General features: G+C 35.9%; 1 protein-coding gene across 6 annotated transcripts in view; it reads right to left on the reverse strand.

Annotated features, from left to right (window-relative positions):
- Positions 1-19,624, reverse strand: part of LOC129775312 (mitogen-activated protein kinase 1) — a 244,735-nt gene that overhangs the window by 186,036 nt on the left and 39,075 nt on the right. The window lies entirely within an intron of this gene.

A 19,624-nucleotide genomic window follows, 5' to 3' on the forward strand; every position in this document is an offset into this window, starting at 1 on the left:
TTAAATTATCAGAATATTTTAATATTTTTAGTAATATTTTCTGCATTCCATTCACACGAAGCATGCGAAATGACTGTGCAGCAGCTGCAGTATACATTTCAAGCACGAATTCAACCGGATGACGACTTTGTTATTGTTTTTTCACGACAGCGTCTTCCTTTTTTGAAATTGATTCATAAGTTTCAAGATGCAACACAACTGTTATGTGACATTTTATTTTATTTATACTCTATTCTGTGGCATTCTAACTCATTTTGCGAGTATTTATGAACTAAACCGTGTTCATCATGTGAATGATGTCAGCAAGTTACGGGTATTTCAGCAGTTCCATTCGGTGAGAAAATTTTGCAATTTCATCGCTGAAGACTAGCCCTGCGGTTCGGTACCATCACTTAATCGTGGCACAAGGGTCTAATTCGACCCCGCGCACCGGGTGCTATTTGGCTCTTAATTCAGTCCCAAGAAAACGTGCCTGTATGAGGGTGTTATTCTTATGACTCTTCATTTCCCGGGGAACGAAGCGTTGAAACGTGTCTGCGGTTGAAACGTAATACATGGGAAGAAAGTAAAAGGATCCGAGACAAAGACATAGCTTCGCTCATCTTCAAGAATATTTGCTTGACGGAAAATTTGGTTTGTATGAATGACATTCATATTGACGTTTACTTTTCAAATATGCCCATCAGTGTTCTGCCAATGCCTTTTCCTTCAAATCACTATAACGTTTTATAAAGAAACTTTACCTTATCAATCCCCATATATTCATTGATTCTTGTTAAAGCTTGGATTTGTTAAAGCTTTAGATGCCAAATAACACGCCTAACATATGTTTCCAATGACAAATTCAAAATTGCGCGGAATTTGCAACCGAAATATATGTGCTAACATCAACACTCGAACTGTTGTCACTCGTAGAAAGTTAAGTTACAAAATAACGTCAAAACGTTCGAAAGTATGCCTCATTCGTATTTCTTGGTACGAAACAAATCTATCCATTCGAACTTTAGTAAGAACATAGTTCGTCCGAACGAATTACACTATTTAACCTCATTTTCGTACGAACGTGTGTTTTTCGTCGGCCAGTTAAAAGTTACTGTTGAGTTGCGAACTAGATCAAAATTCATTCAATGGTTTATGTTTTGTTATTTACTGAGACGATGTGGTATTTGAAAATATTTCTACTCTAGAGCAATTTCAAATGACATCGACAAATGACAAAACATGAGTATTTTTTATTCGAATTAAGGTTTGTACTCCGTTTGAGTTGGAGGAAATATGAGTTTTTCACATCAATTGGGAATTTTTCTACTCAAGTGTAACTTTTTAAAAAAGCGTACCGATTTTAGTAAGAGAAATCTTTGATAATTTATATCTCAAAAACTATGAGTCGTACCGAAATAGTGTCTTAGAAAGAGTGATAGAGTATTGATGTTGAAACGTGAAAAAATATACACTGAGAAAAAAATAGTGCCTTTTTTTATTTAAAAAAAACATTAATTTGGAATATCTAAAATATATATTTCTTAAATTTTTTTCAATTTTTTTCATATAGAATATAAGCCATGCATAAAACATAAAAAATCAGTTCAAGATGGTAAAACTATTTTTGACAAACTTTGTGGAACATCGATTTATTATGAATTTTCGAAACTCCGAATTTTTGTATGTCCACAATCATTTTTAGCCAAAAATTATGAACGCTGATGTGATTTAAAATAAAAAAGCTCTCTGTCAATCTCCTTCTAAATGCAGCCATTCTCGAGATATTTGAAAAAACATTTCTAATTTATTGTCTGTTTCAATTTTAATTTTTTTTAAATTTATTCATTGTATTTTCAAATTTTTTATATATTAATCATTTGATTTTAATTATCGCTATGTCGAATGTTTTTAACGTAACTCCTAAACATATATTTTTACCATAATGATGTATTTGGAAAAGTTGTTGAAAATACTAAGCAAATTCTTAAAAAATTTGAACATGGCGGTATAACACGACAAACATATTAAAAGAGCCTATTTACTATTAAAAATGCAATAAAGGGCCTGGCCGGGAAAGGGAGTAAAAAGTGCCCCCAAACCAAATCACCAGCTGTATGGTAAATATTGTATAGGATATTAAATAAGAAAATTTGGTGGTTCATTTGAACCCCTATGTGGTTTAACATGGGATCTACAGCGAAAAACTTACTTTTTCGTTTATTTCACGCCATCCTCAAAAGCTTCGAGATAAAAATTAAAAAAAAAAATACTGAATGTGCATCTTAGTACGGTGTATCAAGAAAAATTATCGAAAAAAAATTTCATCAAAAATTTTAATACTAAAAAAAAAATAAAAATTTGGATTTTTTTTTTTTTTATTTAAAGATTAAGTACTACTCTAATTCATATTTAAATGTGTTTCTACGGCTTTTTTAGACATGTGTGATTTTTTTCAGATTTTATTCTGTTTTGCGCGGTACAAAAAATATATTTTTATATATCAAACAATTTTTTCATCAAAAAATGTAATGATAAAAAAATTACAAAATAAAATTAAAGTACAAAATAATTTTATATATTTTCTGACATTTCGAAATTTTGGAAAAAAAAAATTTTGAGACCCACTTTCGCTCAATTTTTATTTAAATGCGTTCGTATGTCTTTTTTCTACATGTGGCGTAATTTTTTCTGAATTTTTAAGAGCATTACGAAACACAAAAATAATTTTCTTTATCGTCTGCATTATTATTTTTATTTTCTTGAAATCGATTATTTTATTGTATTCGTGGTTTTCAATTGTAAGATTAAAATAAAAAAAAAATAAAAACAATTCGGATTTTTTTTAAGGTGAAGGTGGAAGCTAGCCATTGTAGTAGTATAGGTAAACCCTAGTGTAAAAATGGGGTAATAGTGTTTGTGAGAGAAGAGCAAAGCACACGTAAATAGATCAATTCACTTATCAGACTGTGTGGCGCTTCATTGACACGAGTCTTTGAATACATTTGAAAAAAAAACAAATAACAATTCAATACTAAAGTAAAATGTATGAACGATATGTTCCGATGAACAATTGCAAATATAAATATATATAGAAGGTGCATTTGCATATGATTCTGATTATACGCGAGCGTAACATGAGCAAATTTATAACACATGCGAATTAGGACACTTTTGGTATTAACAAGTTCTTCCGCATAGTAACTCGATGTTGATAATTCCTTAATATTTTCCTTCGTTGATCGTATTGTTTTCACATATTCACGTTGGAAAGCCTTAACCCTTCTCTTCGTTGGCCGAGGCATTTAGATTGAATTTAATACTTTTCCGTTTACTGTTTTTGAAATCATAGGCAACCGTGGCAGTGTTCCGAGCTCTGCAATACAATTTTCTTACCCAATGTTAAAGTTGCTAAAACTTACATTATAGACCCATTAAACGTAAAAATAATAATTGTATTGATATCAACACAATTTTATTCTATTGATTTTCATGACATGGGACGCTATGACTCCGGAATAACATTTTATTGAGTGGTTTTTATAGCTGTTTCGATGATGTTGTTTGGCATCAGTGTCGAAAAAATAACGATGCTTCCACCAATACAAACAAAACCATTGCAGAAGATTGAAAAACGAAAATTTAACTTTCAGAGCACTTGCTCGAGTTTTCCGACGTTCTTCACTATACGGTGCGAAAGCAGATGAAAATTTAATATCTTGTGAGTAATCGATTAGAGTTTGGTTGATATTACTTGATGGGAAGTGTGCGAAAACGATCATTTTCTTCACACTGTTTCGCAAAATTATTGATTTTCTGGCGAGGGGTGAGGGAGGGAGATGAAAGAAATGAGCGCCATTGTGGCAGCCATTTGTGGCTAGCTTCCACCTTCACCTTAAGTGTTCTCATTATTCCGAATGATCTTTCCATAAGGACTTTATTTTTTTCATAGAGCTCTATCGTCCTGCTGACTCCTATGAATTTGGTAAAGCATCTAAAGCCAATGTAAAGATAATCTCATATATTTTAAGATACAAGAAAAAAATCTTTGTACTGCGCAATGCTCTGAATATACCGAAAAAATTTAGCAATGCTCTAAATATACCGACAAAATTTAGACGTATGAAAAACAAAATTTAAAAATTTTAGAGCAGTACAGTAATGCGGGGCAAAGGTGCGCACCTAACTGTTGTCGTTCAATAACTCTTGAAATAAAAGCAAATAAAATTCCGTTTGTTTACCAAATTGTAACTATATAAATTACCTTCGATACGTAGTACAAGCATTTCTCGAGTTGTGTTTGTAATTGGACAAATACCTATTTTAATACAAAAAGATAAATGCGCACCTTTGCCTCATAGTGGAGGCAAAGGTGCGCACCGTACGTGGCAAGGGTGCGCACATATTGAATTGAACTTCTGAGATAACTTATACCAAAAATAAATGCTTTATCATCAGAAGCGGGAGAAGCATCATTACTAGAGAGTGTAGGCACCGTCCAGTAGGCAGGAGGGGGGTGTTTTATGTTTTTTTTATGGGTGGAGAAGAGTGGGTGTTATAGTCGAACATACCACGTGGAAATTTTTGGGAGGAAGGAGACTGACAATATAACATATCCTAAAATGTCCATCATTTGAAGCAGAATTCGTTTTTATTAACAAACTAGCTGACCCAGCGAACTTCGTCCCACCCACAATTGATATATTGATATAAATCATTTCGAACACTCAAGTTCCCACAGAAATTATTTTTATGTACGTTATCTATACTCGCGGTATATAATTTCTTTTTTGACATATAAACCTGATGCAAACTAAGACGCATCAATCCTGACACTGACTATTTAAATCCGTTGCACCGTTCTTGAGCTCAATCGTGAGGAACGGACACCAAATCCTTTTTATTAATAAAGATCAAGTTTATAAATACATTCACTTGATTTATTTGAAACTCATTGTTGGAAAAAAAAAATTTCATTTGAAGTTCACTGTGAAAACAAAAACATAAACGAAACATAACCGTTATTGAATTGAATGCATGGTGAAAATAAAAAACATTCTTCATTTGAAATTCATTTTGAATTATTTTTAAGCAATTGTTTATTTTTATTCCTCATCTTGGATTTCGGTTCTGAGGATTCCGACGCTTTGCCTTGGAGCGATGTTGCTTCGTTGCGCTGTTCTGGGGTTCGAAGAGACAGATGGTGGTTCCACATGAAGCTAGAAGCCCAATCTCTTCCTGCTAGTTTTGCAACTTTGTTGAATTCGTGCTGGAGGTTGTTGGCTTCCGAAAAATCGAACGCCATGCGACGTAAATCTTTGAGAGTCATGCCACAGAAAACTTTGTCCAGTGGCCTGCAAATCCTCAGACCTAAATACCTATCTGAACCGCACTAGGTGCTCGCTGACACATTCCAGCAGAAGTAGAAATGTCAATAAAAGAAAATTTGAATCATAAATCACTTTCTGATATGAGCCTCTTCCTCAGAGCTGATTCAGTAATACCGAGGTCTGCCGCAATCCGACACTTCGAAACTTCCTCCCGAAGTCTCTGTCGGGCCATTTGAGCATTTCTGGAGTACATTTCTTCAAATCAGTTTTCTTCTTGTGGGTCTCGTTAAAAATTTTGTTGAAAACATTTTATAAATTTTTTTCAGAGCAAAACGCTAGTGCGAGCTTTTACCTCACAGCCACTGCGCACCTTTGCCCCACAAGCAATTTTTGAACTAATCGAATTTTTATAAAAAGCTTTTGGACTTTTTCACAAAAACGAATACGCACTATCATCTACCATAGAATAAAGGTTTCCTTGACAGTGTAGTTTCGAACTTTCCAGTTATTTTAGGTAAGTAAATTGTCATCTCCAAAAATGGAAAATATTGATCAAAACATCGCAAAACTCTTTTTACCTCATAACTTTTTGCCATTTACATGAAGTGTAACTTTTTTTAAATGTGTGAGCTGCTGGTGTCATAAAGTATCAAACGACTACAATGCTTTCAACATTTTATGTTCGTTTGCTTCAAGATGGCCAATGCGCACCTTTGCCCCGCACTACTCTAATGGGTCTCTAAATTCAAAATAAATTGAAAATGCCCAAAGGCCAAAAAAACAATTTTTTTTTTTGCGCAATCCTCTTGAAAAATTCGAAATGCCTGGAAATACATATATTTTTTAACGCGAAAAACACTATAAAAAATCCGAAAAAATCACATATACCTAAAATAGACGTAGGAATAAATTTGAATGCAAACTAGAGTAGTACTAGAATCTTAAAAAAAAAAATTAAAATTAAAATTAAAATTAAAATTAAAATTAAAATTAATTTAAATTTTTTTAGTGTTTGATTTTCTGATGAAAAAATTGTTTGAAAATATTTATCGATACACCTAAGTAAGATGTACTTTCAGTATTTTTTTTTCATATTTTTGTCTCAAAGTTATTGAGAATGGCGTGAAAGAAAACGAAAAGATGCATTTTTCACCACAGATCCTATGGTGTACCATATAAGAACTCAAATATATGGTACTACTGCCAAAATGTTTTATTTAGTACCCTATACAATGTTTTCCATACAGCTGGTGATTTGGTTTGGGGGGCTTTACACTCCCTTACCCAGCCAAACCCTTTGGAAATATAAAAAAATATATTTTTGTACCGAGCAGCACTGAAAAAAATCTGAGAAAAATCAGACATGTCTAAAAAGCCGTAGAAACACATTTAAATATGAATTAGAATAGTACTGATTCTCTAAATCAAAAAAAAATTCAAAATTTCAATATTTTTTTAGTACTAAAATTTTTGATGGTTTTTTTTTTGATAATTTTTCTTGATACACCGTAGTAAGATGCACATTCAGTATTTTTTTCAAATGTTTATCTCGAAGCTTTTGAGGATGGCGTGAAATAAACGAAAAAGTACGTTTTTCACTATAGATCCTATGTTAAACCACATAGGGGTTCAAAAAACCGCCAAAATTTCTTATTTAATATCCTCTACAATATTTTCCATACAGCTAGTGATTTGATTTGGGGGCACTTTTCACTCCCTCACCCGGCCCTTAAACATATTTTTTTAAATATCTCGAAAATGGCTACATATAGATGAAGATTGGTAAAGAGCTTTTTTTTGTTTTAAATCACATCAGGATTCATAAAATTCAGGCTAAAAATGATTGTTACTATACAAAAATTCGAAGTTTCGAAAATTCATAAAAATTCGATGTTCCACATAGTTCGTCAAAAATAGTTTTACCATCTTGGACTTTTAAATTTTCTACATGACTTCTATTTCATATGAACTTTTTTAAATAAAAAACATATTTATAAGTTTTAAAAAAATTAAAATTAAAAAGACAATAAATTAGAAATGTGTTTTTCAATATCTCGAGAATGGTTGCATTTAGAAGGAGATTGATAACAGAGGCGTCTCGTCTGCCTGTTCAGACTGTTCATAGGACAGGTAGACAATCTCTCTTCTGTAGGAGCATTGTACCACTGCAACCATTAGCTTGATCTATTGTAGTGCAGTTCTGTCACTCAGGGAATAAGTGCACCAGGACTTTGCATATCCCCCACGAAGGTATGACTTCCTTTAATCTCGTTAAGCATAAGAATGCCCTTCCCAAGAATCCGCAGTCTTCGCTGAATTAGTGTACTGACTTGACACAGTAAAAGTTCCAAAGTTTCAGCTTCGAAATTGCAGAAACGACAGTTATCATCTGCCAGTTTTCCGATTTTTTTAAAGTGATACCTGCTCGGACAGTGTCCGCTCATTAGACCGGTTAATGTACTCAAATCTGCCTTATTCAAGCTGACTAGGTTGCGTGTTCTTCTGTCACAAGGTGTAATGAATAATTTGGATTGTCTCGGTGTTGATAGAGCCCTCCAGTTGGCTTCAATCATTGATATTTCCCAGGTTTTGAGCTCAGATTTCGTTCATGATGTTGATAGTCCACAAAATGGTTCCCGAAGAATTTAGTTGAAGATCCTAATCTTACTAAGAGATCGGCTTTTTCATTACCTTCTATACCGCAGTGACCAGGCCCCCAGTATAGATTAACTTCGTTAGTAGCAGCTAGTTGTTTTAAGGATAGAATACATTTCCAAACTAGCTTTGACTGACATGTGTATGCTTTTACTGCATTAAGAGCTGCTTGGCTATCTGAGAAGATACAGATATTGGCTACCTGTATTTTCTAGCCACACAAATATTTGTACATGTTAGAATAGCTTGTATTTCTGCTTGAAAAACTATAGGCCACTGTCCCATTGGAATTGACATGTCGATTCCTGGTCCAGTATTCCCAGCTCCCGTAGATTTACCAATAGATCCATCGGTATTAAACACGAGTGATTCTGGACGAGTGTTGGGACCACGTTCTTCCCATTCGTTGCGTTGAATTCAATCACTTTGAAGGGAACACTGAAGTTAGTCTTTGTTTTTTAATCCAGTCTTCATTCATGCTTACTATAGTGTTCAGTTGAAAATCTGGATTTCTAAATGCCCTGTGAGATCTCCTTCTAGAAAATATTTTATGCGTTTCAGCCTAAGAGCACCTTTTTCCGCTTTAATTTGCACATATTGGTGCAAGGGTAGAAGGTATAAAAGAGCATCTAGGGCTTTGAACGGTGCGCTGGGCATTGCTCCAGTTATTGATAAGCATGCCACACGTTGTAGTTTATCGAGCTTTTTCTGAGCTGATATTTGTTTAGTTTTAGGCCACACTAGAGAGGCATATGTTAGTCTGGGTCTCACAATTGCCGAGTAAACCCAGTGAATCGTTCTCGGTTTTAGTTCCCACTTTTTCCCGAATATACTACTACAACTCCAGAGCGCAGTCTGGGTTTTAGATACAGGTCGGACTCGATTATATACAGGCTCGATTATATGTGATACGATTATATACAATTTTGGACTCGATTATATACAGTTTGAAAAAAAATATTTTTTTTTTATATTTCAAATATGACTTATTTCAAGAAAAAATGTAACCTTTCAACGTTAAAATGTAATTTAAGTGGCTATTACATGTACAGTGGAGTAAAAATAATGATTTTTAAAGATTTTGCTTGAATTTTCACCAAGAATTGTTTATATCGATATTGCAGCCAGATTAGGAAAGATAAAAGTTGGGTGTGCTTCAATTCAATTGATAGAAACAATTTAGTTTAATATAAATTTTTACGATGAAATAAATAACAGCACATTAAACATTATTAACATTTAAGTTTTTCACTTGCAAAATGTTATTAAAATGAACTAATTTAGATGGTCCACTACTATATCCTGTACTAAATTTTCTCATCTTTCAAATGAAAACAACAGAATTGTATTCCGTAGCGTACTTTGTAATGTAGAGCCAGTGTGAGGCAACAAAGTCCGAAACAAAAAAAAATCAATAACTCTGTCATTGTTGAAATTTGAACATATGTTCAGAAAGATTTTTTTCATCAAATTTGAACGCACTGTATTGCATACTTCAGATGATCGTTCCTATTTAGTTTTTGGTCAAGCAAGACATCTAAATATTTGGTTCGTTTTGAAAGCTCCAATTGTACACCTCCCAATCTAAGAGGTGAAATCTAATACTTTCTTTTTCTGTTAAATGGAATTATGACTGTTTTTGAAGGATTAACACTGAGTCTTTCCAAGTTACACCATTTGAGTGTGTAGTCAAGGGTGTCAATCTCAGAAAAAAGTGTGTATTATTTCACATTTGTAACATGGATGAGGAATTATCGAAAGTTATTTTTTTGTAATTTCTATATTTTCCCGAACACCTTTAGTTTATTTTCTTTTATGGTGGAACCCAAACGCACCGTGAAGAATGTAATCTGATAGCAATACTTGACTACACCACTCAATCCGCTCGCAACACAACCTTAACGCTACGAAATAAGCAGTAATGACTACCGGGTTCAAACCTTTCATCTGAACCCGCCGTCATCCAAACACTTTTTTGTATCTTGAAGTGCGACAGGGCAAACACGTTTGAAACGATCACTACTACTAATGTGCCGCCTTGCGTAAAAATGACGTTCAAGGTTCAATGTTTTCTGCTGAACGAAACCGATGAAAACGATTGAAAATACACACCACTACTCATCAGTGTTTGTTCATGGTTGTCATCGTTTTCCTTTCTGTTTCTCTTTCTACTCCTGACGTCATTGAAATTAACGAGAGACCACGAGACCGCGAGAGTACACTGCACCAAACACCCCGAGCGAGAGTGATGCAAATAAATAAACGAACAAATTCATTCATTATTTCTGCGGATGTGGTGGTGTTCTTTCGTTGATGTGTGGATTTAATTCAAGCGTTTTCATCGATTTTGTTCATTCGACAACTTGAACCTGGTGTAGTACACGTTTGTCTGCTTTCGTTTTAAAACCGCCGCTGCATTGGCCGGACATGTGGATGAATTAACTGCGTACTTCGATCTTAATGCTGACAAAATTGTGGTCCAGGGCTATGATGGCGCTTTTTAATGACCGCAGATGAATCTGATGTACAAACATTGGTGAAACAACGGTTTTCAAAAGTTGCATATATTCACTGTCGCGCACAAGTTTTGAACTTGGTGTTGCTTTACTCGTGCACAAACAACAAGAACACGTCAAGTTTTTTTAATACGATCTCATCTCTCGCGGCATTTTTCTCGCAGTCACCAAAACGCAGCGGGACATTGAAGCAGGGAGACCAAAATACCAAATGACCAAATGGTCATAGAATTCGCGAATGATCAAAATAGTTGATTTGAGTTATGTAGTTATGTAGTGCACCCGTGGCCGAGTGGTTAGTGTCTCACATTATCATGCCGGGTGTTCGGGTTAGATTCCCGTTCTGGCCGGGGGATTTTTCGTCAAAGAAATTTCCTTCGACTTGCACTGTGGTCATGCGTATTCAAGAGCTTGCCCCTCGGAATACATTCAAGGCGTGTTATTTGGCTTAAGAAATCTCGACCAAGTATTAATAAATGACGCTAGTTAATGCATACGTTGAGACGGCAAAAGTTCCACAAGGGAACGTTAACGCCATTCAAGAAGAAGTTATGTAGTTATGTATCAATGAAGATTTACCTTGGCGACAGTTTCAGTGATGCTGAAACTTTTACTACATTCAGAGATCTTCACGCATTCATCCTTGAGTTCAACACTGTATTCTTGCTTACACTTTTTGTGAATATTTTTGCACATACGGATGTTCTTTTCAAATTTTGCTTGAAAAGGAATTACAGTAACGTCTTCAATTGTCGTCGTTTATATGAATCGATTATAGACAAAACTATTGACAAAATGACGAAACGGCTTAAGGAACTAGAAGAATACAAATTCGTCGTTTTGTTGAATCACGAAAAATTTGCCGACTTCGATGTCGCATTCTCTACTAGGAATTTGAAAATGCTTCTTTCATACCACTCGAAATTCGATGAAGCGAAGCTTTGTAATAAGCTGACGGTTCTTTTTAAATTATAGTCATAATTTCGATTATCGTTGGACAAAATCCGCATCAAACCTTCTCCGAAGCGGCTGACCAAAATGATACTGACATTGCCTAATACAACGGCATCCGTAGATAGAACTTTTGTGTTGCTCGACGGATCAAGAATTATTTGCGGTCGAGATCCGACGAGAAACGGTTATTCGGAATTATGATGATGACTGTGGAAAAAGATTTCCTTTATGAGATAATGCAGATGCCATTGATAAGTTTGCGCTCACATTTGACCATAGGATTCTTTTGTTATACAGGCAAACCTGTTTTCGTGCGGGTAATAGTGACCGCACAAAAAAATCGTATTCACAATTGCATACACAATTCGAAAAAAAAACTTTTTGTTATGCGGTGGATAGGGACCGCATGAAAAAAGTTTCCTCAAGAAAATAACCCAAATCCTAATTATTCCATTCGTGATCAACATTTGTTTCCTTTTTTTCACTTTAATAAGCGGCCTACTCACTTACGCAGATCATAAAATCAACTAAGCTCCTACTGACACCTTTAAAAAACTAAACAAAACATGGGAATGGGAATTAGCTGACACAGTCCCTATGTAGAGCGATAAAATACATATCAAAGATAGGGAAAAATGACCGATGACTTAATTTTTTTCAAATTTCAAATAAAAAAATCGTACCAAAAAAAACCGCATAAAAAAACCGCACAAAAACTGATTTTACTGTATAGATAAATGTTGAGAAATAAAAATGTTAAAATCTGTCATCGCAATACTGTTGTTTTAATGTTGCAAATGAAATTGAACAGGTAGCTCAGTTGGTCACGCGTCGCCTAAATTTCAGCGAATAGTACATTTCTATTCAATATTAACCAAACTTTTTTTTTTCGAGATAAGTGGTCAACGTAAATTAAACACTACGATCAATTTGCGCTTGTCGCTATCGCGTTATTGGCGGACAGAGTAGGGTTGCCCTTTGGCAGGGAGGCACAGCTGTCATCCCTCTAGTTGTTATCTCCCACAATCTGCACCCTTTTTTGCGTCTTTTGAAACTCTCTCGAACCCTCATCATCCCTTCGTTATTCATCGAAGAGCAGCAAATTATTTGTTGCTATGGTTCCTAAATAGTCCGGTGGAAGAGGGCAGACGACGATGAAGTTTGATGACATTTTTGTGTGTTGAAATTTTTCTTATCGTTGTTATATCTTGTGGGGTGCTGTTTTTTCCCCGCCAATGTCGTCGATTGCGCTGAAATCATAATTATCTGTTTCCTCTTCTTGGGTTATAAGTTTGCGGAAAAATGTAGTACGCGTTAATCCCACTAAGCTGGATGGATTCCACAAAAAATGAATTAAAACTTTTTCTTGAATTTACTGTCTTGTAGCAAAAAGTTGGCACATTCCTTGAATGCCATAAAGCGGTTTTGTGTCTTTTTTACCCTGTAATCCGAAAGCGGAATTGGTCTGTTCTCAGTTTCTCGCACAGAGCGCACCAATTCACTCTCAAATTAATTCTCAGCCGAAGCATAATGAACCAAATCCGTCGAGGATATAGCTTGTATCCACAAATCATCGTTAGGAAAGGTTTCGTTGTCCCAAATGTCGTTTATTACTAAGTGATAAAGCCGACGATAAACCACTCCGACCATGACTCCCCCCGTCCCGTGATTTGAGTGTTTGTTTTTATGGAACTTCTTCAAAGTTGCGCTTTCATGTTGAATACCAATAACAGCGTTTTCCTTTTGAGCGTCTTAAATTATATCGGCGTTTCACAGGTTGTTGGAATTTTCAGCGAAAGGAGGGAGGTGTCGGAGATGCGTTTGAAAAGCAATTCACAGCCGAAGAAATTTCGCTGTAACGCGTTTCCATGAAAATTATTAGCTATTTTTGAACTTGACGATGAAGATGATCTTGCTATCTGGTGAAAATGAACAATATCGAACTACAAAACTATAACAGTGAGCCACACTCGTGGTACATTCGCATAACATGCTAGGACACTCAACCACAGTGTGTTGAAAAAGTTGTGCTATGATATTTATAATTATTTTTGACTCTAATAACATACAACAACCTACAATTATCAGGTATTATGTGATTTTCATTTCGTGATGAATCAACTGTAATGGAAATAAGAAATAAATTTTCTAACAATGATTGAAATACACCAAACTGATATTATTACTTAAAAATATTGTAAACCAGCATCTCTGATAACGCGATATATTATGCAAAAAATCCACAGATTTCAAGAAAAAATATAAAAAATATATAGCGCCCTCTAGTCCAAAGCCATGAAAACATAAAAAACGACTACAATCAGTAATTACGAAAAAAAATACATTTTTTGCAAGTTCTATATTTTTTTAAATAAAAAACTAGCTCACTGGCTTCAATGTCGATCATCTAAATCGGTTCGGAGGTTCAAAGGTTATGAATTTTTGAAAAAAGTCATTTTTGGGAAAAACTGAAAAAAAAGATTTTTCGGACCACCCTAAAATGGAGATGGTTACCCTAACGAAAAAATACGGGCCTAATATTTTGCGATAAAGAACAAAACTGCCACTTTCTATGGAGATCTGAGAACCACTATATCGGTTTGGCATGGAATGGCTGAATGTAGATAATGTGCAAGAAATGTATGGATAATGTGAGCTTGAGCTTGGATAGACTGTACAATTCGTAGTTGCTCTCCGTGATTGACCTGAACCAACCAAATTACACAAAGAACACACAGAATGACACAGAATGAAGCAATCATTCTCGTTGTGCAATTTTCGGTGATTCGAGCTTAAAATGGTCAACGCCGGCCACGTCCTTACAGTCACCAGGGGGTGGGAAGGAATGTTAGCATGATATTCGCCGCCCGATGGCCAGAAGGGTCGCCTAGCGTTTATCATGGAAGGGATAGTTGTTAGTGGGAATGGTCAAGAAAAATCAGGATTCACTACAAAGAACACCGAAATTACTTCGTATGAAAACATATTGAAACGCTGGAGAGGTCGTTTTAACTATTTAGAAGAAGATCAAAATTATCTGATTGCAACCATTTTAGACCCGAAGTTCAGGTCAGCCCATTTAGGTGTTCTCGAAACGTTAACAGGCAGACAAAAAATCATTAAAATCGAAATCATCTTACAGGACACACCACGCTAGATATGGGGTACAGACTAGGGGGGCGTTGCTGAATAATGGTCAGTTGCATCCCAATAGGAAGTATCCCGTATTGGGCACACGTACAAAGCATTGGAGGCAGCAACATCCCAATTACGAGAACACTTGTAATATTAACCTCGAGCAAACTGCGAGTAATCGATTACATATTACTAACATAGATAATAAGAAAAATTGTCAAAATTTTGAACACCCGGCCCCGTCAGGCTAACGCCTTATGAACCTCGATAAAAATATTTATTTTGGAAAAAAAAAATCTTACAAAACTATCATAAGACGAACCTTCTGAGAATAACAGCTCATTGCCGTTGTTACGGAGAGTAATACTCAATCCGCATTGCCGATCGACAGTGTACTTTCCGTTCATTGTTCTCATTACTATGATAAAGGCCAAAGTGAATGCTAGATAGATACAGCGAAAAGCCATAGTGGATGCTGTAGAGCGATAAAGGAATTCAGACGGATTATTAGACGAACGGAAAGTACACTCTTGCGGTATGTGACAGGTTATAATTTGACTATTTAATAATGAATTAAAATCAATGTGGATTCTAGATTAGGGCCACGAAGGGGCCAATACGAAAGATCAGAATAACTTAAAAGAGGTTAAGAAAGAATGTAAGTTCACATTATGATGTATAATATTAACAATTAATTAATAAAATTATATTATTAGCTTTTAGCTATATTCGTCAAAACCGGATTTGCTGAAAAGACTTCCGAAATTCTCCTTCCGTCAACAGCCGTTTTCAACGAAACGTTAAACGAACCGAAAGCGATGAATAAAAGTATGATGATATAAGTTGATAATAATTCAATTTCCACTAGAACCACTCATTTCGTCTGAGTTTCCAGAGATATGTTAGAAGTCGGTTGAATTGAAGTATATAGTGTAGAATACAATAACTATCTTCATTTATAAGACTAGCCATTTCAACTTTATTGTTGTGTTCAGGCGCGAAACATTTAAAAAGTTAAAATTCCAGTGTTTCATAACTATAGAACCAGATGGAAAAACTATCACTCCTATACAAAATTAACGCCAATTTGACATGAATTACGATAAGTTTGTAGTTCGTAGGTCATCTTTAGTTCTCAATCAGTTCAAATAATCCATTCTGGGTAGTTTTGACCAAGCTGCGCCATGTTGTAGTGTGTATCTCGTTCTACGCAGAGGATACTGCTCGTTTAGGCTCTTCAAATGACTCATACTGCTTGAAAGATGCATCTACTATTCGTCCGATCAATCATCATAAGTTCCTGACAGGGGTTTGATTTGGTAAGCAAGCTGACCAGTTCAGAATCTGAAGCCCCTACTCATTAAGCCATGCCATGAAATCCGGATTTTATGAATTGATGCCAAATTACCCAATTATTACATTGTTTTTGATGAAAAACAGCAGTAAATGATTCTGAAGTACTTCGTTGTAATTCTAACTGTTCATTCTCGTTTTTTTTCCAAAATATATATTTTTATTAAGGCTCATATGGCCTGACAGGGCCGGGAGTTCAATATTTTGACAGTTTTTCTCATTTTCTATGTTAGTAATATGTAACCGATTACTCGCGGTCGGCTCGAGGTTAGTATTACAAGTGTTCTCGTAATTGGTATGTTGCTGTCTCCAATGCTCTGTACGTGTGCCCGACACGGGATACTTCCTATTGGGATGCAGCTGACCATTAATCAGCAACGTCCCCTAGTCTGTACCCCATATCTAGCGTGGTGCGTCTTCTCGACTCGAGGAATCCAGGATAGAATGGTCACTAGCCGGCGCAATCATCAGCTCGTTTAAAGTTGTCATGAGCGGTACAACCTTTGGCTCTTGTTGCATCATCAATGGACTGCACAACCGTCGGCCCGTGTATCTGTAAAGAGTGTGTGTATGTATTGCCGCGACTAAGTAAAAGTTTATAGATCGGATAGGAGGGATATGAAACCGGGACACAACGAAGGAAACATCATTAAACGTTGACATCGGCGTTTCTGAGGAACAGGTATAAATGAAGCAGAAGATCAGGATCACGGCTACCTAAGATATCCCGGACGGGAATATCCGATTGTCTGCCTTGTGCTCTCAGTGCTCTGGAGAACTGAGAGCGAGCAGCATGGAACCGGGTACACGACCAGACAATATGCTCGATGTCGTGATAGCCATCGCCACAATCACAAAGATTGTTTGCTGCGAGCCCAATGCGATAGAGATGCGCGTTTAGGTTGTAGTGATTGGACATAAGCCGAGATATCACGCGAATGAAATCACGACCTACATTCAACCCCTTGAATCATGCACTCGTCGAGACCTTAGGACTAATTGAATTCCCGTTGATGGTAATCTATCTAAACCAGGCCTTTTTGGGAAAAATGAAATTATATAGTCGAGTCGATAAAGGGAGATAGCGACTAAACGCCCGACTGACTGTTTAGTCGTTTTGGCGGAGAAACCGCGTGAAGAAGCCAAAAGTCATCTCTAACTGAATACGAATATAGTCAGCTGATTACCCACAGTTGACTATGACTATGCCGAGCCGTGCTCCTGACTATGGTTTGTCTGGATGTTGTTTAGGGTAACACGGGATGAGTTGGACATATGGGGTGATTTCGACCCCATTATCTCAAAAAATACGGCTCAACTTGATTTTTTTATAATGTCATTTCCTTTTATTGTTGAACCGTATGTAACTAACGTAAAAAAACTTTGGTAAAATTCGACAGGTGGAAGGAAATGGTAGCATGAATACAGCAAGCACTTTGATTGTCAAAAAATGAGAGTTTTCCGATCGTGGTGTTAAGGTTTTTCCCGCTGATTAAATAAACTTTTCGTGTATTGTGCAGTAAAGTTCTGTTCGCCTACAGAAGAGGAACAATTTGATGCAGTGAAACTGTAAGTTTGATAACAATAAATGAAATTAATTGCATTTTAGTTTTTGCATGTTGTGTGGGGTAACATGGACACCTTTCTGTGGGCTGAATTGATCCTACAGATTTGAGATTTTTCTTTGTTCTAATTGATGAATTACAAAAAGAGGATGGGCAGACAACGTTGGAAGAAGGAGGAGCTTGAAAAAGCAATGCAGGCTATCAAGAACGAATTTTCTTTGACAAAACATCGAAAGTGTTTGGAAATGCTCGAACAGTGAAAAAATCCATGCTGAATTCGAGATGGTCTCAATCCAATTTTTCTGGTCTGGAATCTGGCCAAGACACTAGAGATGGGCAAAACAGTTCACTTTGATGAACGGTTCACTCATTAACCGTTCATCAAAACGAATCAGTTCTTTTGAACCGTTCTTTCGCTCTTTCGTTCAGCGGTATTAGAGCCCCCGCATACAACAGACTTTCTGTCAACAGTTTGGTCGGGTCGGCCTTCTGGTGCAAAAACCGACCCAACTGAACCGGCGTAATGTGCGCACATGCATACCTCTCCGTACTGATTAAGTAGCCGACCAAACTATCGGCCGACAAATCAGTCTACAGTCTGCGGTGGCTCCTAAGAACAACTTAGAATGTTAGCTGGAACCCAACATCAATAGACAGCTATTAATTGATATCGTTGGATTGGATAGTGTACGTATGGGATTTATATTTTTGAAATTTAATGGGGAAAGATAAGCTGCTTCTTCTTTAAAAGTCGCAAACTGTATGTGAAAATATGTTTATCGGTCGACAAAAGTTTATGTAATAATTTGATGTGCACAAAATATGTGCAATTTTTCATATTCTCTTTTTGGACAACACACAGGTTCCATGTAAGATCATATTTCATAGGGCCCTATTCCAGAAAATGAGACGAGCAGACGAGCGCTCGTCTCGTTTGTTTTCATATTCCAGAAGCCGAGCTCGACTAAAAATAGACGAGTAGCTCGTCTGGTTCGACGACCGTTTGGCCGCGCTCGTCAATAAATCAGTCGAATCGTCTAGTTTGTTTGATGTGTTTGTTCACCTTGTTGATTGAAAGCATCGGTATTCTTCTGCTCCGCCTTTATCTTCAAAAATTGTTTCACGGCTAAGCTAATATTGCATAAGCAATGTATGTTTTCAAGTGCTACCAATAAATGCAATTCAGTAATTGTATGATTTTACAGATTTTCAAATGGGCCTCTTCCAAACAACATATATATAGATATATATAGATTTAAAACTTTTCTTAATAAATCGTAGATTAGGTGAACAAACATTGCCCCTAATAAATCCATAATAACAAAACGTCTGAGTGAAACCATATGCTCGAGGAAAAATATCAATGAAACCAAAAGATATATGAAACTTATTCCTTTTTGTTATGTTTTTTTAATATTTTGGCACTGAGAAAAGAGTATCGATTGAACAATTTTAAATCTGTTCGTTGTTTTTCTCAAAACGAAAACATGTCTTCTCATCTGACATCACTGATCATACCGAGAAAAACTGACTGAAGTCTCTCCAGTCTACCAAATAAAACATTCCAATGAAACTCGTGTACTGGAACGGGATATTTTGCTCGTCTCGACAGTGACTGAAGCCGAGACGAGACGAGACGAATTGCTCGTCTCGTTTTCTGGAATAGGACCCATAATGTTCATTCAGGGGAAAAAATCAGCAGCGATTTTCACTAACAATCGATCATACAAACAATCACGATAACACGTACACGCAATAGGCCAAACAATGAATTGAAAGCAACGAAAAAACTTTGCCCTCACTATAAGATTTTATGTTTACCTAATCCATGAATCGCTTCAGCTTCCCCCAGATTTTTTTTTCTGATAATCAGGAAATATATGAATGTTACGCGGAATTGAAAGAATACATGAAATTGAAAATATATAGTTTTGCTTTTAAAACTACGAAAATCTAATATAATTTTTAACACAAAATTGAGTATACATTAACAAAATAAACCCTTCGTTAGATGCATTTTGCTCATCACGACAATATCGTTTTATTTTCCCTACAAACATTGTCGTTATATTTGTCCATTCCTTCCAGCGCCAATCAGTTCAGCTGCACTAGTTCGTTCTGAACCAGTTCGTTCACA

This window comes from Toxorhynchites rutilus, chromosome 3, assembly GCF_029784135.1.
Source record: "Toxorhynchites rutilus septentrionalis strain SRP chromosome 3, ASM2978413v1, whole genome shotgun sequence".
NCBI lineage: Eukaryota > Metazoa > Arthropoda > Insecta > Diptera > Culicidae > Toxorhynchites > Toxorhynchites rutilus.